Source organism: Colius striatus, chromosome 9 (genome assembly GCF_028858725.1).
Source record: "Colius striatus isolate bColStr4 chromosome 9, bColStr4.1.hap1, whole genome shotgun sequence".
Lineage (NCBI taxonomy): Eukaryota > Metazoa > Chordata > Aves > Coliiformes > Coliidae > Colius > Colius striatus.
In genome coordinates, this window is record NC_084767.1 from 12,274,784 (window position 1) to 12,295,625 (window position 20,842).

The following is a 20,842-nucleotide window of genomic DNA, read 5'->3' on the forward strand; positions in this document are numbered from 1 at the left end:
ATCAGGGCCCTGAGTGCCTTGGGTGGACCTAAGCCAAAGTTTCCCTCGAGTATGAAACACTCCTTTTTAATGAAAGCACTGCCCAGGACTGCAGACTAGCTTCCAAAATGTCTTGTGGTGGTTCACTGGGCCCTCTGCATCCTCACAAATACATTTAAAGCATCCTCATGTGCTTTTCATGTGTCCTCACCTTTCCAGGCTGCTGGGAGGCATCGCTTCCTCTTGCTCACAGCTGTCTTGCTGCAGGGGTCCCTGGCACAAGTGTATCCTCTGTCCACCACCTCCTTCCCTTTTCCTTTTCCAAGCCAGCATCCCCAGGTCCTTCCCCTCTCTCTGGGGAGGCAGAGACAGTCAGAGCTCTACAGCTGTAGTTTCCATCCTCCTCCAGCATCCAGACCTAGTGTGCCAATGTTGGAGGAGAAACAGCAGTGAATGGGGACAGAAACTTCCCTCTATTGCTAAGGAATATTCTCAGACAAACCAGAGAAGTCAGCCCACAATCTTGGGAGCTCACGGGTGTCCTTCCAGCATTGCACAATGATTCAGAGAGTCCTCTGGAGGAGTCAGGTCCATCCATCCTGCTCCAAGTAAGGCTGACCTGAAAGTCAGAGGCTGCTCAGGGCCTTTTGCAGTCAAGTTTGAGTCTCTTCAAGGACAGGTATTGCCCAACATAACTGGGCTCTCTTCTCTGGCGTTTAACCACCCTTGTGAAAGTACTCTCTGCACATCAAGTCAGGGTTTCCCTTGTTGCAGCTCTTGGCTGTTATCTCTCAACCTTCTCTCTGCTATTGCTTCCTCATTTCTCCCAGAGCAGTGTTGGGGAACACACACTAACAGCATCAGTGTGCTTTAGAGATGCTCTGGCAAAAGTGCTGGTAAGAAACTGAATGTTCATTTACTTCTTAAAGGAGGCAGGATCTGTTTGGACAGCTTTCTCCCTAGATCTTGTGTTTCATCTCTGCAGTATATATGGGGTACTCACTCCCTGTGTCATGCCCCAAGAGAGGGTTTTCAGTGTGTGCCCTGGAGTTTCTGGGAAGAGAAGTCACTGCTTGTTGCACACATGAAGTCTCTATAAGTACAGGTTGCAGGAGTGACTGGGCTGGGAGGGGTTTGTATGTTCCTGCTGTTTCCCACCCTCAGGTATCAGAGTCCAGAGAAAAGAACCACAGCCAGCTCAGAAACTTTCTGTAGCACAGCCTTGTATCATAGCAGTCAAAGCTTGATTTGCAATTTGAGCGTCGAGAGGCCCCTGAGCCAGCCCCAGGTTGAGGCCAGGGGTGCCCTGGGCTTATTTTGGGTTTAATGTGGGTCTGGCCTGGCAAACTGGGCAGGTTTCTGTGGGATTCCCTGTCTGTGTGTGAACAGAGTGCACCTAGCTCTGGGATGCAGCTCCTGCCTGTCCCAGGCTACTGCTGCTTCCAGAAGCACTTGGGGTGTTACTGGTGGGGTCTCTGCAGGTGTGTGGTGCTTACTGGGAGACACTGGGAGCCAGCCTGTGCCCGTGGTGCCCACAGTGCACATCACTGGTGTTCACACCAGGCTGTCAGCACCAGGCAGTGACTTTTATCTGCAGTCTGAGCTTCGAGAAGCCCCTGAGCCAACCCCAGGTTAGGGCCAGGGGTACCCTGGGTTCTTTTGGCTTTATGTGAGTCTTGGGACTTGTCTGGCCTGGCAAACTGGGGGTTTTTCTGCGGGACCCCCTGTCTGTGTGTGAGTATTTCCAGGTCCCTTGCAGTGCCGTTTTCATCCGCCAGATGCGCGCAGTTGAGCCACGTTGGCTCGGTTCCTGGAAATGAGCTCAGAGGATTGGGATTGGCGGAAGGGATCAGCTGCTTTGCTGACGGAGGGCTGACGCAGCCCAGCATCCTCCCCTGCATCCCCCCTCCCTCCCCTGCATCCCCCCGCGTCCCCCTCCCTCTGACCTCCTTTCCAGACAAAGACGGGAAGTGCCGGCTGCGCACGCATCCTGCTCTGCGCCACTGGCAGCCCCGGCATCCCCCCTTGTGCTCTGCCCCCCTCCCTCCGTCCCTGCTCTGAACCTGGAAAGAGCAGCTCAGTTTCCATTTCAGGGAGCCTTTGTCCTCCTAGACAGCTTTCTTTGGGTGATTTGTGTTTCTTTTTTGCTGCTTGTGACAGGACAATAATTGGGAAGGGGATCTCCATCTGCTGTTGGGGGGAACGGGGGGGGTCACAGGGAGAAATCACCTGCCCTGGCACACAAAGGCTGCAGCAGCCCCCTGACCAGCAGCACCAGCCTTTTGGGTGTTTGGTTATGGGGCAGTTTGAGAGCAGGAGCAGGGATTAGCAGTGTTTTGTGCTTATCTTTGGAGCATTGTGCCTCTCCCTACATCCCTTTGTTGCAGGACTCCCCACATTTCTCCAGTGCACCCCATCCCTGTGCTCTCAGCCCATTGCTGGTTTAATGCTTCTCAGTTCCTGCACCCCTCAAACCCCCTTCCCTGCTGACACTGCAGGCTTGGGTGGCTGCCCAGCAGTGACAGCATCCCCTAGTCCTGGGCTCCCACTGAGCCCATTTCAATCACTCCTGCCCCATGGCATCATCTTCCTAGGCTGTGGGTCCACCCTGTCTCACTTGTGAATACCCAGCACTCCCAGACTGAGTCACTCAGGGTGTGCTGGGATACACTCATGTTTAGTAGCCCTAAAGCTATGGTTTTCAGTTCTTTTTCAGGCCCTCATTGCTCACAGGATGAGGTGTTCTGGCACTTCAACTTTTGATGCCCCTTCTTATGCAGCAACACTGCAAAAATGCCCACTCATCAGCACACCATGATGCTGATCCCTCTGTCTCTGGCCTGTCAAGCTCCCTCCTGTCCCAGTGCCAGCCTTGCTTGTCTCCTGCCATGCAGGGGGACATGCCCATAGCTTTTGCAGCTGCAGAAATGACAGTGATAAAACCTGACCTCCCTGGCTGTCCCATCCCAGGTGTCTTGTTCTCTGTCTGCACCCAGCCATGCTGCTGCAGCAGCAGCATCATTGCAGAGCTCCAGGTCAGCCTCACCCACTCTGATCCCCCAGAAAGGGCTGTTCTCTCACAGAAAAGGCCCTTCAGAGGTATTTTTGAGGTTAGCTACATAGCCAGTGGGACTATCGGAATGTGACTTTGTGACCTCTGAGTGCTGGTACCTCAGAACTGGTGCTTGACAGACTGGATGGGTGCAGCTATGGTGCTGAAATGTGTGCTGGGCACTGCTTCTCAGGAGTTTAATCCTTCAGTGTTAGGATATTACCTGCTGTCGCCTATTCAAGTGCTTTCTCTGTCTTTTTCCTTTCATTTTTCTTCAAATCTCCTTGCTTTTCCTCCTCATCCTCCTGTGTGTTTAAGTTACTGCAAAGGTCTTGGGATCCTGGATCTGGCTGGGAGTTTTGTCTCATTGCTGAGTGATGCTTTTTCTTCCTTTTTGAACTGGCCCTGGGAACACTTCTTGTGAGATTCAGGTGGGAATTTAAGCTTTGGATCCAGCTGGATTTGGCCCTACACTGCCTTACACCAGGCTTGGAAGCTGGATGCTCAGGGAGCAGCTTGCAAGGCATCCTTGTGCTAGTTTTGCATGTACCCTTTGGTTCCTGAACCTTTCCTAGGGGATAGCATCTGGTCACCCTAATGCAGGTGGGTGCTGCTTCCCCCCCCATGTCTGTCTTCGGGCCTGGGTGTGTGCCCATGAGATGACAGGACAAGGGGCAATGGGTACAAGCTGGAACATCAGAGGTTCCAAAGAAACACAAGGAGGAATTCCTTCCCTGTTGAGATGAGGGAGCACTGGAAGGGGCTGCCCAGATGGGCTGTGGAGGCTCCTTCTCTGGAGACATCCCAAACTCAGCTGGATGAGTTCCTGTGTGCCCTGCTCTAGGTGCCCCTGCCCTGGCAGGGGGGTAGCACTGGATGATCTTTTGAGGTCCTTTCCAGCCTTTGAGATTCTGTGAGAGGTAACACCAAGCTTTGGGTGCCCATCCTGGGTTGGAAGTTTAATACAGGTGAAATTTGGTGGCTTTTTCTCAAACCTGGAGAAGTATGTAGATGAGGAGAGCAGTGGGATGAGCTGTTGGGAACTGTCTGTGTGAAACACACGGGTTTGAGTACCAAATACTCTCCTTTTCCTAAGGATTGGGAATGTAACACAGTGAGGGAGAGCAGCCTATCAAAGGGGTGATGAGGAGAGGCATCTAGGCGAGCTCAGGAGGCAACAAGGCTGCTGAAGTGTTTGAAGCAAATCTTTTGGCTCTAAGGAGAGTTTAAATGCCCCAGGAAGGGCTGGTTGGGGTCTCTTTTTCTCGGCCTGGAGCCTGTGGGGCTGCAGAGCTTTTTCCCCCCCGCATGGCTCATCCAGCAGCAGAGGGTGCTGCTGCACCACCGTGCAGATCCTCCTGCTGCCTCAGCCATCTTAGGCAGAGCCTTTCCCTTCCCTCAGTCTCCATTTTATGCTTCTGACGCAGAAAATAACAAGGTTGGGAAAGGGAGGGGGGAGGATGGATGGGGAGGAATGGAGCAGGATGTGCTGAGGCAAAGCTTGGCAATGGCCCTCTCAGTGCTGGGGCTGTGGTGGGGGGAGGCAACGAGCCCCATGCTTGTCCCCAAGGGCTGCAGGATGAGGGGCTCTCTGAGGAGGGATGCTAGAATTGGGGAAAGGGGGGGTCTGCAGAGGGAGATGGTGTTTCAGATGAAATACTGCGTGGAGCTCCCCTCTCTGCTCCTGCCAGCCCTCCCTCCCCTCGCTGGCACAGGGTGCTCTAGCTGCTTTCTTTAACCCACATTACAGACCCCACAAACTGCTTGGAAGGCGGATGGAGCTGAGGTTTCACTGCAGAGCTGCCCTTGTCCAGGCTTCCCAGATGAGAGGGACTTTCCTGTTTTCATTGTTCAGAACACTGAGATCTATTCTTGCCCTGTTTTCTTTCCTTCCTGCCTGTGCACGTTGGGGGGAGTGAGTTGTTGCCCCAGGTTTGTTACCAACAAATCCTGGCAGCAGCACCTTTCCCAGCTGTGTGCAGAGCCCCAGGAGAGCTGCCAGCATCTGACATTGAGCAACTATTGTCAGTGTCTCTATTTGTAGTAACCATTTTTGTGTTATTCATCACTGCATCTTTTGTTTTGTGCAGCGGACCCTTAGGGGCCAGCAGGCATTTCTCAATCCAGGATATGAAGCAAACCAGCAACTCAAACTTGCTGGAAGCTTCTTGGACAGTGAACTTTAGTGGCCCAACTAAACAAGGGTGCTGAGGTGGGCTCACACTCTGTGGGCTGCTCTGGTTGTTGCCTCTCTGTGGGCTCTTGAGATGTGAGGAGCACAGCACATCTCCCTCATGCATGAGAGGCAGAAGGAGAGAGTTTTGTGCACCTCTGTAGCTCCTGGGTTTGTTTGCGGAGGTTTTGCAGACAAAAGAGTACAGTTTAAGGGATTTTCTTTTCTGGAGCCTGTTGATCCAGTACCTGAGAACTAAATCTCTAGGTCCTCACCCATGCAAGTATGTGCACAGACACAGTAGCTGGCACAAATGCACCCAATTAACTTCAAATCAACTGAAGCCAACAGCTCCAAAACGTGCCAGAGGTGTGGATTAAATGCTTCATCATTTGGTACAAGTCCATCAGCAAACTTGAACAAACCTCCCTGGGAAAGCTGACTTCTTTAAAGTGTGTTTAGAGGAGGCTGCACCAGCAGCTCATCCATCAGTGACAGGGAGCAGGAGCACAGCACTGCGGGCTTGGTAGAGATACTTGTTCCTTCCACACATGTGAGTCCTGGTCAGTCTTGTGCTTATCAAGTCCTAGGCCGAGTTTATTCTTTGCTTCCCTAGAAATGTGGGTTTTGCAGCTCAAGGAACCTATTTGGTTTGCTTTTACCCATTTGCTCTGTGCTGTATTTCCACCCCCCATCCCACCCCCTTCCCACAGCCACGCACAAGGGTGATTCTCAGGGGGATAATGAACATCCTAAAAGCCCCTGTGGTTTCTAGGGAGAGTCATATGAGTGTCTTTGCCTTTAAATCTCTTCAGCTAAAGCTCCCTTTGTTTGGGAGCTCGTGCATGCCCATATAGACGAAAATAGGTCAGGGTTCCTGTGCGGGCAGCAGCCGCTGTCTGCTCACTGCCCCGGGCGCCTGCGGGGGGAGCGGGGGAGCAGCACAGCCATAGGTCAGCTTCGAGGGAGGGATGCTCACCCCCTCCTGCCTTGTTACTGGGCAGCACACAGCTTCAGGGGACAGTGGGGGGATGCTGGGGGTGCTACAGGCCTCTGCAGCCCCCTTGGCTGAGGTGTCAAAGGGTGAGTGCCCAGTGGAGCTGGTCAGGGTTGGGTTCCTGTGCTGCTCCTCCCCTCCCCATGGTTAGGGTACAGCAGGAAGGGGCATCTTGGATTTTGTGGTCACCCTGGGACAGTCAGACACGCTTGTCCTCCAGGAGCTCGGATCTTGCTCAGTCTGCCCGTTGTCACTCCTCAGGCCGGCAGTGTCTCACTAGAGCAGGCTTTGATGGGGTGCGAATGTCTCGGCACTAATTGCCCATTAAGCTTCGTGCTGCCGTCCTCGGGCGATGTTTAATGACCCCGGTCTCCTGCTGAGGGCTCCCAGCACAAAGGCAGGGCAGGAAAGGAAAGATCAGCTTGCCCATCAGCGGTAATTACCTGTTCAGTTGTAATTGCTTTCCACTGCCACGCGCAGCACAGCAGGCCTGGGCTGATGGAGGGGAGATAAAGGAGAGTTACACCGGTTAGGGCACTGCGTGGGGTTTTGTTTGTAACCCTTGCAAGCTCTCCAGGGAAATAACCCTGGAAAGTCTCTTCTGTCTGTTAAACACCTTGTCTTACAGCAGGGGCTTTAAGCCCAGAGTCTCCTTTTCTTCCTCATCCTGCTTCCCGCGACTGTTTTTTAGCACCCTGAGCAATGATCAGTTTAAGTTCTGTGCTTAGTTTATAGGAAAAACACTCTATGAAGGTCTTCAACCTGTTTGGGCAGCAGCAATTCTTTTGGGCTGCTTGATCAGTGCCAACTTTATTACCTGAGGTTCCAAACAGACTGACTCTTTCTCTTCCTGTAGAGAAGGCAGCTTTAGCCACCTCACTCCGATGTGGGGAGAGTCTGGATGAGTACATTGGGGACTTGATGCATTTTTTTGAGATCCAAACAATATCCATCGTTATATATGTGTTCTAGAAAATCTGTGCTCCCTGTCCTTGTTCCCTTGGCTCCACACCCCCACCCTGCATTTCTTTAAAGACACTGGGAAATTGTTCAGAGCTCTCTGGTTGTCCTCACAAAACATTTCAGAGGGTCTCTGTTGTTCTGTGTCTTAAAAACCAGGAGCCTGGCTTGTCCACGTAGGAGAAATCTGATGTTTGAATTGCAAAAGCATCTGGTGAAGCTCCAACAAAACAAGTCATTTTCTCCTGCCACGTTTCTTTCCAAAGCAGTAACAATTTGGCTTTGCAGTGACAGTAGGAAACTCCAATTGTGACTTTGTTTTTCCTCCTTTAAGTGCAAAAAGCCTTCATGTTGTCAGATGTAAAAAGGCTCCTTTAGCAGAAGCATTCAGTTTTGACACTGCCATTAGCCTCACTGCAGGATAACTGGCAAGAAGAGAGGATGAGGAGGAAAAGCAGGGCCCAGGGGCTGGGGAATCCTGTGCTGAGGAGGACAGGCTCACAAGGGGTTACGACAAAGACCTCAGATGAGAGCACTGATGCCTGTCACAAACAGGGCAGTGGGAAATAAATCTGATCTTGTTCCTGATGTTGGAACCCTTAGCAAATTTGAGAAGTACAGGAAGGATGAAATGCCTGGTCTTGTAAGGTTTTTTTCACTTGATCAGAGTACCATTTGTACAGTGAAGATGTACTTGGGGCTTAGAAAGCCCCTGTCCAGGGAGGAAAATGATCCAGCACTGCTCAACCCTTGCTGATGCTCATTCTGGAAGCATCTCCTCCTGTGCCCAGCTGTGTGTAACCTGCCTAGTGCCTGCAGCCTGAACTTAGTCTCCTTCCTCCCCCTCAACTCCTGGATAACCTTCTAAGCCCATTCTTGGCTATGATAACATACACTTGGTCTGAGGGGAAGAGATAGTAGGAAGAAGTTGCTTCCTGTGAGGATGTGAGGCCCTGGCACAGGCTGCACAGAGAGATTGTGGCTGCCCCATCCCTGGGAGTGTCCAAGGGCAGGTAGGATGGGGCTGGAGGAAGATGTTCCTGCCCATGGCAGAGGAGTTGGAACAAGATGAGTTTTAAGGTCCCTTCCAACCCAAACCATTATGTGATTCTCCTTCCCAATAGCTGGCCTGAGGATGGGATCTGAATGCAAAACTGCTCTGCAGGCAGCACCTGCCCCTTCTGAAAATGCTTTTGATTGCTGTAACAAGTTGGGAAGCAGCACAAAGTAATGAGCAGTTGTTCCTCAACAACAGCCTCTGTATGCTCAGTCATGTGGGAGCCCAAAAAAGCAGCAGGTCTCACCTCACCCTGTGGCATGGATAGGCTCAGTGATGGTCCCTTGAGACTCAGATGGTTGCTGCTCATCTCTTTATCTGTGTTCAAATGCATCCCTCTGCCTTATCCTCCTGCTGATAGCTGTGCTTGTCACAGTGTTGGGCTCTGGCTCGGGTCAGCAGGAAACAAGTGTTTGATAGGTCTGAAGGCTGTGATACTGCAGGCAGCACTTTGATGCTTTCTGTGTTTGATCTCACAGGTGGGAGCTGCTGATGGCAAAGAAAAAGATTGCTGGCAGCTAGTCCTAGTGCCTGCACTCATCCAGCACCTTCTTGCTTACCTGCTGCCTTGGGCACTAAGACTTAATTGGCTCTCTTTGCTTGGTAGAGTGGGCCTGAGCACGGGCTCAAACTCCTCAGCTATGGGTCTCCAGGCTGTGGCTCAAGGGATGCTGGCATGTATCTGCAGAGAACTGCCAGGTGAGTGAGGGCTCTTCCATGGACCACCTTTTCCATGCTTGGTGGCCCCTGGGTTTATTTCACTGCCAGAAACACACACAGAGGCTGTAGAGGCTGTACAGTCCTATTTCCCTGACCAGTTTTTCTCGTGACCAGCCCCAAAACACAAAGTGCTGGGATCAGAAGTGATTCCAGTGAAGGTGTGATGTTTGCTGTGGCCTGGGGACAGAGGGTTTGGCTCTCAACTGCCCTGAGCAAAGACAGTTTTGGCTCGTTGCTGTGTCTGAGGCTGCATCCCAAAGATGCCTCATTTTGTGGTACTATAGTTGGGAGAGTTTTTTCCTGTCAGAGCTGGGGCTGTGCTGTACTGCACAGGGGTGGTGAAGGAAAGAAACACTGATGCAATGCCTGGAAGGAAGGATACCTATTGTTTTGTCCTGTGATAAAAGGCTGGTGGTGCTGAGTCAGTATCCAGGGGGGAAGGAAAGTGGGAGGCAAGCAGCAGGATGTGGACTGCAGATGTATCCGTCCCTCAGGCAGAGGATGAAAGCTCTTTGCCCACACACACTCCCAGTGCTTTGCTCTTTGATTTACCTGGTCTAATCTTTACCTCCTGTAAGACTCCATCCCACCTCTTGCTGCAGGCTGCCCTGCTGGGCCATGCTGGAGGTGGGCAGGTCGCTTCCTTCTTTGTACCCTTCTCAGGGGCTCTCAGTCTTTAAACACCTTTAAACAGGAGGTTTAAAGAAATCACAGAACTGAATCATAGAGTCACAGAATGGGGGTGGGGGTTGGAAGGGACCTTTAGAGATCATCTAGTCAACCCCCCCCCTGCTGAAGCAGAACCAACTAGATCAGGTCACGAGCTGATCACCTCTAACTCATTTTAGGGACTAGAGGTTGTGAGAGCATACAGACCCATCCTGTTGTGTGTGTGTGTCCCCTGTAGCAAAACACTGGCAAAAACCAGAGTGTGGGGAGCCTTGATGCTGGCTTGGTTTGCAGAGCTCTCTCATCTGCCTGTGAAAGGCATATGAGTGTATGTTTGAGGGGGCTTTGCCCTTGGTGTGAGCACACACACACACACCATCCAGGAGCAGAAAGGACCATGTTTCCTGGGAAGTCTACTGCTGAGGGGTTGCCTGAAGCAGTTTGTTATCAGTGGGGAGGTGATTTGCCTGGATCTAACTGGGAAGGAGGGTGAGTCACACTTCTGACAGGGAGGTCAAACGGATATTCAAAGGGTGCATCTGGAGTCCTGAGGGCAGCTGTGGGGTTAAAACTGTGCTCCTACACAAAGCAAAGATGTTAGGAGTGTCCTGCTCTATTTATGTAGCTTTATTGTTTTTCCAGTGTCTGACTTAAGGAAAAGCTTAAACATGTCAAAAGGAGAGCTCTTTAAATGGATGGTGCAACATGCTAAACTTCCCAGCAGACACAGATCAGAGTGACAAATCTTTTGCTTTAGGCAGAAAGCTGTTTCAAAGCAGATGTGAGCTGTGACAGAAAGGTCTCAGCAAAGCCTGGAGGGAGGGCAGAAAGGTCCATGGTGTGGGAAAAGGCACTTCTGTTGTGGTATGGGGCACAGAGCATTCCTCTGTGGCTTGGGGAGGGAGCTTGCAGAAGGCTACTTGCTGTTAGAAGGGCATCTCAGTGGTTCTGAGCCTCCTGGTGAGCTTTGGGCAAAGGGGTTGCTGTTCCCTTCAGCTGTTGTCTAAAAGCAAGTCTAGTTATTAGCATGAGGGTGTTACTCCTTCACTGAGAGGAGACCTGAGAGCAGTAACTTGCAGGTTTGCATGCAGAGCTTTCAACTTACATGTTGGCCAAGTCACAGTAAACCCATCTTCAGGGGTATGCCAAGCCTGCTGAGGCACAGAGAGCTCTGCCAAACCTTGAGAGGCTTTCTGCCTGGGCACACTGCAGCAATTCATGTGATTCTCTTTAGTGCCGTGGTCCTGTGCTCCCCTCTGTCTTCTCTCTGGTTTTTGGGGGGCCTGATGGATGTCAGCAACAGAGCCCTTCTCCCCCTTCCCAAACTGTGCTGCTGAGCTCTGTTAGTGCAGTCTGGCATTCAGCTCCTCCATCCCAACCACACAAGGTTCAGATTACTCTGCAAATGTGTTTTAAAAGAGGGGGGAGGGAAGGGGAGAGGCCATAAAGAGCGTTAGGAGCTTTCCCAGAGCTGTAGCCTGAGCCTGGGGGTACAGGGGCAGTGGGATGGCCTCTGTGGGACAGCTTGGCCATGACCCTGCAGACTCAGGTTCCTCACTCATCACCCTGTCTGTGCCTTTGCCTCTGAGTGACTGAACCCTGTAGGATTTGTCTGTTTTCTGGGAGCAGAGTGGACCTCACAACGCTCCTGGCGCTGCTCAGTGAACGGCAGAGCTGTGTTCCTGCTGCCTGCTTCCCTTCCTGGCCCCCTGCACGCTCAGGGACATGGGGGTAGGTCTAAGCCTGTCACTGTGTAATAAAGCAGCCATCTCCTGCACCTTTTTGGAACATTACTGTTGCATTTGGATGTTGGAAGCCTCCTGAACTACAGGCACAGAACTGAGGGGGCCACACTAGTGACAACTGACCTGTCTCAGCAGTTGTGCTTGGTTTGAATTAGCTCTCTGTATGGTCCAAGGGAGTTAAGGTGACTCTGAGTGCCCTGTGCTGTCCCCACAGCATGGGCTTTCTCTCTCAGTCTGCTCCCTGCTACCAGATGCATTCTTTGCTTCCAACATATGGACTCAATTACTGTCTCTCCCTCCATTTCCTGCCTCTTCCCATTTCCTGAAGCGCATCCCCTCCCCCAGCAGCCTCCACTCCCCCCCTCTCCATGAGATGCTTTGCAAGCCCTCACATTCCTCCCTCCCTCCCCCCAGCTGCTTTGCTGCCTCTGGCAAGGGGGTCCCGAGCCAGAGCACGCACAGATAAAGGCTGCAAACCAAGGGCTTGGCTTGCCACAGCACAACTAGCCAGCCCACTAAGTGCATGCTCAGTGTCTAGCAGGGCTCCTCCTGACAGAGGTCCCCACCCTGCCTCAGCATCCTTCTTACATCACCCTGTAGTTTTTAGCTGACTGTTTTACTTGCAAACTTCAAGCTTTTGTTTTTTCATTGGAGTCCCTTCTGAGACTGTGGGCTTTCAGAGCCTCTGCCCTTTGAAAGGAGCATCAAACTGCTCTGGCCTTCTCCTGGGTGCTGTTTGGCTTCTTTCCTGGACATCACCTCCTGCAGAAAAGCCACATGCCCGTGGCTTCTGCCTCTAAAAGCATTTGAAGGGGAGTCTTCTCCCTTAGTGCTTCTCTCCAGCCCTGCCTGCAGCTCAAGGGGAGCCCCAGGCACTGCAGCATGGGGGTGCTGGGAATGTTTAAGGGCCTGAGCTCAGGGGCAGAGGGAGATGGAAATGGTTAAATCACACAAAGGAACACGCTAATGATTTCCATCCCTTCCCTGGCATGTTTCACTTTTTGGAAGGGGGTCTGACCAGCAGCTGTGCCAGCAATTGTAGCTCCACAAGAGTGTTTTCTTTCTGTGTCAGCTTTCATCCGTGGCCTCTTTGGATTCCCTGGGCTCCTGCAGATGCCAGAGTTTCCAGAGCTCCTGCTGCTCTGAGTCCCTGGGACTCTTTCCTCCCTCCCTGCGCTCGGTGTGGAGATAGATAGTGGGCAGGATGAAGAAGGCACTGTTTGCTCCCTGCCCTGTCATTCCCCAAGCAGAGGAGAGGTTTTTATTCCCCAGGATGCAAGTGATACAGAAGGAAAAGCTGTGGCTTCTGCTGCTCTGGGTCCAGGAGCAGCTTCGGGTACAGCTCAGGGGAAGGAAGGTGTGACACGTGAATACCTGTGCTGAGCAGCCCTGTGCACAGCCTCACCTACCTGAGCCTTAGTGGATAATCAGGCTTACACGTTGCTTTATAGAGGGATATGGTTTATATATTGTTGTACATTGTATAATAAGGCATATCCTAGCAAGCTTGGGCGTTGTGTGTGTTCAGCTTCTCTCACCCAAGGTCACTGAGCCCCAGCAACAGACCCATAGGAACGGGTTGTCCCTGTAGCTGCTGTTAGAGCTTCCCCTGGAAGGATAGTGCCTGTTCCCTCACAAGATGTAGCATCTCCTGCATGCCAGAGCCCTGGTAGCCCAGTACCCAGAGAGCCCTTTGTGTGATACCAGGCTCAACCCTGTCGTGCTTTCCTCACATCAGTTGAGCTCTGCCATCAGCAGCATCCCCTCAAACGTGTAGCACCCCCCTGGCTTCCCACTCACCTGCTCCTGATGCCTTTTCCTATTGCAGGCAACAACTGCAGGGACAGGCAGTTCCTGTTCTGTGGTGGAAGCAAGCTTGTTTGAGTCAGGTAAACTCTTGAGGGTGTTTAGAAGCACTTGAATACACCAAAGCTGGAGAGGGAGTAAATGAAGAGAGAACTATGGGAGGGAGTCTGTCTGTCAGGGTCACAGCCTCCCTCCTCAGCCTTCCCATCCCAGTGTAAGTCCCTGCTGGGCCACTGCCCTGTCTCATCCTCAGACACCCTTCACTGCAGCCCAGACCCTCTGCTTGGCCTTGGCACAAGCAGATGGGTGTTAAGGAACTAGAAAGCCCTGAGAGATGCCACTGGCTTCCTGCTGTCCCTCAAACCTACCCTCCAAACTCTGAGAGCCCCTGAGGGGGGAATTTGGGCTGATTTGCTGAGGAGCATCTCTGCCAGAGCTGTGCCAGGCAGGTTTGGTGCTGCGTGACTGGGGCTGAGGGGGCTGTCGGCAGAGGGCAGCCTGTGCAGGCTGCAGCCTCGGCGCATCGTGCCGGGGGTTGCGGGGCTCTGGCTTTCATCGGGAGCTGTTGTCACGGAAACGGAGCTCTGCAGAGAGCCCGTGCGATCCGCGTTAACCGCCTCGCTGCCGGCAGCTTTGTGCCTGCAGAGCCGGCGGGAATGTGCCCGTTTGTTTAGGACTCGGGGGTTTAACGGTGTTTGAATCTATCCCTGTGCTGTTGGGAGCACGAGGTTGTGCTTTAGGGGAGGCCCATCTTCTGCCTGTTTGTCCTGGCACTGTCCTCTTCAAGCTTCCCACACAAACAGGGGGAGGCAGCAGGTCAGGATGAGCGCAGGGCTCCCAGGTTCCCAGCGTGGAGGCGGATGGAAGGGGGAAGGGAAGCGTCCTACAAATGCCTCATCCCAGCACATCCCATCCCAGGCTGCAGCTTGGGTGTGTGGCTGGACAGGAGAGGGCAGCGGAGCTGCAGTGGCACCGGGGAGGGGACAGCACACGTGTCACCCCCCCATGCGTGGCTCCCTGGGGGGTGACAGCTCTGTTGCCAGGGAGGACGAGCAGCTGAGGCCGGGCTAAGCTCCTTAGCGGGCTGAGCACCGTCACGGGAGCGAAAGGGAGATTAGAGAGCAGAGCTGGCATTAGCAGCCCGGGATGCTCATTGGAGAGGAGCGAGGATGAGGAGCCGAGCAGAGAGGGAGCAGACCCAGGGGCAGATCAGTGGAGGAGCCAGAGAGGCCCCATCGGCAGCAAATAACCCGACAGCTGGGCTCTCTGAGGAAGTGAAAGGCTTTAGCCAACGTGGCCAAAAATCCCGCTGCAGGCGTCTCCACCCCCTCCTCCCTCCCCACCCCCTCCTCCCCGGGGAGGAAGGTGTTGCCAGGCAGTCTGGGTCCTAATCCGTTCCCTCCCACCCAGAGCGGGGGAGGTGGATGCCTTCCCACCCCCCCACACCCGTGGGGCTCAGAGTATACACAGAATGAAGGCAGGGGGGATGACAGACGTGGAGAAGCAGGACCTGGAACACTTATTGTCCCTTTCCATGATACAGGAAGCAAAAGATGCTCTTTTCCACAGCAGAGTGGGGGGTGAGGCTCACAAAGCTTCCCTGGAGGAGTCCAGCTGCTGGGCTCAGGTCTCTGTTCCTGCCACAGCAGTGTCACAGTGTCCAGTGTCTGTTGCAGGTGGCTCCCAGGGCTGCAGCAAGGGATGCTGTGCAGGAGGGCATGGATCATAGATTCATTGAATGGTAGGGGTTGGATGATTTCCAGGAGGGGCTGGATGCTTTGCAGGGGAGTGTGGCAGGGTGGGTGCTGCTCACCAGGCTGTGCCTTTTCCCCCAAGCAGCTCATAAAGGAAAGGGGGAAAAAATAATGGTGCCTTAATATTCCTCTTTGCTGTTTGTTCCTTCCTCTCAGCTGTCAAGGAAACTGTGGCATGGTTCACATACCCAGCTGGTGTTGCTGCAGTTGCTGACGTGTTATGTCCTTTTAATCCATCTCCAAAATAGCTTCCCTGCCTCTCCCTCCCTCCCTTGGTGCTGCCTCACACAGCACCTTTCCCTCAGCACTCTCTCCTGCCATGTTTTGTTCTCCCTCCTGGTGATGTGGACCAGGGCACCAGGCTTTTTCTTAGAATCACAGAATGGTTTGGGTTGGAAGGAGCATTTAAAGCTCATCTCGTTCCACCATCTCCTGCAATGAGCAGAGGCATCTTCAGCTAAACCAGGTGCCTCACAGCCCCATCCAACTTGACTTTGAATGCTCACAGGGATGGGGCAGCTGCCTGGGTAACCTGTGCCAGTGCCTCACCACACTCACTGGAAAACATTTGTTCTATCTAATCTGAATTTCCCCTCTTTATAGTTTCAAACCATTACTCCTTGTCCTATCCCATCAGGCCCTACCAAAAAGGCCTCTTCCAGGGTGAGGGAGCAGAATTGTCCCTTTTACATGCATGAGTGTGGTCAGGACTGATACACTTCTGCCAGAAAGACTTGCAAAGAGAAGGGAATGAGTCGAGGTGACAGTGGCATATGTGGAGATACCCCCAGGTGCCAGCAGCTATGGGAAAAGATGGAGAGAATGGGCCTGTGGCATGTTTGGGGCAGAAGGAAGAGAGATAAGAGGGTTTGGAAAAGGACAGAGCATGGAAGCAGGTTCAGAAATGACATAGTGTGACTGGAACAGTGTGAAGAGATGTTAGAGCAGCATCTGTGCTGCTGAAAGTGGTGCCTGTGTGGGAGATTCTGGGTTATGATGTGCTCAGGGTGGAAAACAAAGTGGAGAAGGAAAGAGGCCAAAGTGCCAGTGAGGGCACGTGGTGCTGGTTCAGTGCCACAGAAATGGCCACAAGCCAGTGACCAGCCCAGAAGAGCAGAGGAGGGACATCTCTCAGCCAAACACCTGCAGAAAGGAAACCAGAGTAGAGGTGGAGAAGAGACAAAGCAGCAACTTTTCTGTCTCAAATACAGGAGGAGGGTCAGGAGAGGCATGGAGAGAAAACTCCAACCTGATCAACGTGGTGTCTGTGTAGCAGATGTGTGTTGGTGCTGTTGGACGTGCCTGTGGCACCCCACTGGTGTCAGGACAGCCCCAAAGCTGTGGGCTCTGGTGCTGTGTGTGAGCACAGTGCTGTGTGCTGATGGCCCGAAGCTCTCCTGCTGGAATCACTCATCCTGCCTTTGTGGCCATTTCACACCCTTGCCTGGGGAAGCATTTGCCTTTCCACACCTGCACAAACAAGGGGCCCTGACTTGCTGCCTTCAGAGTGCAAGGGCCAGGAGGGCTCCTGTTACAGGGGAAGATGAAGGCACCACCTTCGTCTTGACCCCAACCCTTCCAGTTGTGCCCCCACCCCGCTGGGGGCTGCTGGGGCCGGGTCCCAGCCCTGTGCCAGTCTTGGCATTGCCAAGTAGTGTCCCAAGAGCCTGTGCTGGCAGAGGGTGCTGCTGGAGCTGGTGCTCCTCTGATGCTGTGCTCCCAGGAGCTCTCTGTGGGACGTGTTGTCCTTCCCCATCACCAATTGTCAGGATGTTTCTGCCTCCCCTGTCAGAGCTGCAGAGGCAGACAGAGCTCAGTGTGAGCCATGGCAGCTCTGACCTCCCAGTGCCATGCTGCTGGGCACCTGTGGCCACTCAGCCACCAGCAGCTCTGACCCTACACTGTAACAAATAGGAAAAGCCACAGGGTTCTGCTTAACAGCTTAAAGGAGCTGTTGTGGGGGAGTGAGCTCAGTGAAAGGGGAGTGCTGCCAGAAGAGACAGTAGTCCAGTGTCCTCCAGTTGGGCTCAGGGCTGTTCTGCCCTCAGGGCTTCAGCCAGAATGGTTCAGAAACCATTCACAACTGGTTTGTGGTTGAAGTGACTCAAGTTGTGACCTTTCCTGTCTGCTTGACATCAGGGCAGTGCCATCTGCTCCCCACCGTCATCAGCCACTGAACATACACTGATCACTGCCAGAGGCAATGGGGGTGACCTGCTGGGAGCAGCTCAGGGAGAGGGACCTGGCAGTGCTGGTGGGCAGCAAATAAACACGAGCAGCAGTGTGGCCTCGTGGGCAAGGAGGCAATGGCATCCTGGGGGCATCAGTGGGAGTGTGGGCAGTGGGATGAAGGAGGTTCTCCTCCAACTCTGCCCTGCTAAGGCCTCATCTGGAGTCCTGTGGCCAGTTCTGGGTTCCCCACCTCAGGAGAGACAGGGAAGTGCTGGAGAGAGGCCAGTGCAGGGACACCAAGATGCTGAGGGGATGGAACATGTGTGTGAGGAGGAAAGGCTGCGGGCCCTGGGGCTGTTCAGCCTGGGGAAGAGAAGCCTGAGCTCAGGGGCACCTCAGCAGCACTGACAAGCACCTAAAGGCTGGGTGTCAGGAGGATGGGGCCAGTCTTTATTCTGTGGTTGCCTGGTTTGTGGGACAGAGGATGCTCATCTCTAACCCAGGCAGTGCCAGCCCTGAAGAGAGCTGGGGAGAGGGGCAGGCTGCAGCCACACCAGGGTGAAAATCTGTGTCTCGTGGGTAGGAGGCAGCAGTTTCCCAATCTTCCTGAAGTGTTTTGCCAGTCTCACAGAGGACTTTTGCAAGAGATTGCAAAAGATTTGCAGTGTCCCAGAGGACATTGCAACCTTCATTCCAACCTGCTGGGGATGACCCAAAACAGCATCTTTGGGCACTGGGTTCCCAACCCAGCAAGCCACAAACACTCACTGCCCAAAGCATCAGTGATGTTCAGTAGCTCCAGTGTTGTCCTCATGATGATGATGACTTGAGAAGCCAGTTGCTAAGGGCCCACCTGGATATGCAAAGGGCTCTCTTGCATCCTCTTGAAGCACCGTGGGGTGAGAGGGAAGGAAAAGCAACCCCAGCAGTGGCTTTTTCTGTTGCTTTGAGTTGTGTTGTGCTGCCTGCAGTTCTGGCTCCCCTGACTGAGGAGGGAGCTCATGAGCTAGAGATCGTGCAGAGGGTGACTGCGTGGGCCTGGGGCTGCTTCATTCAGGAGCAGGGCATCGAGGAGGGGCAGGACATTACCATCTGGAGAGGTTTGTGTGTCTTTGGACAGAGCCTGAATGAAGCCAGGAGGGGCTTGGCTTAAATGCCGGGCTGGAATTTCACAGCCCTCATCTTTACAGGATGTGGCAGATGATTATGGTTTACATGGGTTAAAAAAAGCAACTGGGATGCGTTGATGGAAGGAAAAGGTGGGAGGATGTGTGAGAATTCACTGCCTGAGAAAGAGGAGAGTGTCAATGGGGGAGTGAGGGGAGAGCTGGGCGGTGGGGGAGCAGTCTGGGGTCAGGCTGCATGCTGGGAAGGGGTTGGCCTGGGGATTTGGGGTTGGGAGAGGGGTTGGGATGGAGAAGAGCTCTAGGGGAGAAGGAGCTGCTGGATCAGAGTGAGACTGTGGGGGACAGGAGGCTTTCCTGGGCGATGCAGAGGACAAGGAGTGCATTGAGTGCTGCTTTCAGCTCGCTCTAGCTATGCTACGGTCCAGCTGGCAGCTGGGGCGGGGGAGCATCCCTCACCCCCTGCTCCTCTCTGCTGCAGCCCTGGGGGGATCAGAGCACAAAGGCTGGCAGCTCTGAATGCTCCCTGTGTTGTCTGCTTCATCCCCACTCGCTGCCAGACTGAGATGGGAGAGCAGCTCTCACACAGCCCAACAGCACCAACCTAAGAGCACCCAGAGGGGCTGAGCCACCACCACAAATGCCCACCTTGCCCAGGGACATCCTGGGAAGGGAAGGGAAGGGAGGTGGGAGGTGGCTGGGGTTGGAGGCTGAGGGTCCCTCCCTGGGCTCTGCCCTGCTTTGTCTTGCTTTTCTGATTGAGGGGGAGGAGGACAGACGCGTGAGCGATGTCTCCCGCCCGCTGTGCTGTTGGCATGAGGGACTGTGGGGCTGGGGCAGGCAGAAGCAGCCTGAGAGAGCTGAGGGGTAGTTTCAGAGGTGCTTCAGGGTACAGGCATACTGAGAGAGGAGGTGCTGAGCTTGCAGTAGTCATTTAGCAGAGCTTCTGGAAGGCTTTTCAGTCCTGTCCAGGAGCCTGCAGCTTGTTGAAGCCGCCTGCCCTTGGTATATCAGGATCTCAGTCCTGAAAGGGTTAACTTCTGATGCCTGCAGCTCTGGGCAGTAATTCAGCCGCTACTTTATATTCCTGAGCAGGTCCCCTCCCTTGTGCCATCCCCTCCCACTCAGATCCATCTTCCCAGGCAGGCAGAAGCCCTGTGGGCAGCCACGCTGGTGCCAGGCCCTTGCCCAGCCAGTGCCCTGCTGCCCCTTGCCACTGGGCCACTGCTCTAATTCAGGGCTGCTGTCACGAGCTGGAGGAGCTCAAGGCCTTTAAGCTCTAAAGGCTTCTTCAGGGTAGGGGCTGTCTGGGCCTCCACAATCCCCAGCTTATCCGGATCAGGTAGAGCTCAGGGGCTCTGAGCCTCTGCCACGAGCCCTGGGTGGGCACTGCCCCCCCTGCCCTCCTGTGGGCTCCCCAGGAGGTTGTAGCCTGTGGAGTGAGTGAGGGTGTTGCTCCTGCTGCCTGGACTTGGGCTGAAGCCAGAACCCTCCACATGCTGCACTTTGCAGCCCTGGCCCCCCATGGTGGGAACATCTCGCTTCCTCAGTCCCTTGAGGTCAGGCAGCTCCTCCAGCCCAGCTGCCTGCAGTCCCTGAGGAGAGGGGCTGGAGCAGAGCTGGCCTGGAGGTGCTTCTCTCCACCGTGGTTTTAACAGCACTTTCTTTGCAGAACCAAGCAAGAGCAGCAGAGCCAGCCAAGGGACAAGAAATGGAGCCATCCCTGAGGAGACCACACAGAGCAGCAGCTGCTGGAGCCCTGGGCAGAGGCAGAGAGATCTGCTGGACCTGCAGGAACTTCCAGGAGGAAAATCCAGGTTCCCTCTGGGATCTGTGCAGAGCCATGAAAGGTAATTTCTTTTCTTCTTGCTCTTGGGGCTGTTTGTCCCAGTTTTGGGTCATTTTAGCTCTCCTGTCCCATCTTTGTTATGCCCCTGTAGTTCTGCCCTGGCACTTGGCCTTGTAAAACCTCATCCCACAGCCCACTGATGGTGCTGATGGGCCAGGGATGAGCAGGAGCTCACTACAAGCACAAGCCCATCCCCTGTCCCCCAGGGAAGGTGTGAGGGAGCCAAAACAGGGCAGGGAGGGGGTGTAAGGCATCGAGGGGGCACTGGGGGGTCCTGTGCCACCCTCACCCAGGCAGGGGTGGCCTTTGCACAGCCCAGTGCCCACAGCTGCCTTTAGCAGCCCTGCAAAGAGAAATGGGGCCACGTGAGCTGTGCCCAGGCCAAGCAGGAGCCTTGCCCCAGAGCTTTCATCTCCTTGTCCCAGTTCCCACAGAGGCCCTTGCCAAGGCTCTGCAGCTGGGGGTGAGGGATGCTCTGGCAGCAACACCTTCTCCTGCCAAGTTCTGTGTGCTGAAAATAGAGAAATAAACATTCTTTTTGGTATAAAACCATTGTGGTTTTGTCTCCAGATGGTAAGTTTGCTGGTGCAGGGCCAAACCTGGAGCACCTCGTGGTGCTGAGCCCCAGGGACCTCACCCAGGCTGAATGGGCTGGGGGAGAGCCCTCCTCTGTGCCTTCCCCACCCTCATGGGCACAGTCTTGTGGGGGACACCTGCCCCAAAATGTCCCTTCTCTTCCCCAGCCCCCTTTCCCCTGTCAGGTGCCCCCACTGCTGTGATGGGAT

At 54.0% G+C, this 20,842-nt stretch overlaps 1 long non-coding RNA gene across 1 annotated transcript in view; it reads left to right on the forward strand.

Annotated features, from left to right (window-relative positions):
- Positions 1-20,286, forward strand: part of LOC133626090 (uncharacterized) — a 30,947-nt gene extending 10,661 nt beyond the window's left edge. Inside the window, exon 6 of the long non-coding RNA XR_009819281.1 lies at positions 19,881-20,286. This is a non-coding gene — a long non-coding RNA (uncharacterized LOC133626090). The remainder of the gene's footprint in view (positions 1-19,880) is intronic.
- The last annotated feature ends 556 nt before the right edge of the window (positions 20,287-20,842 follow it).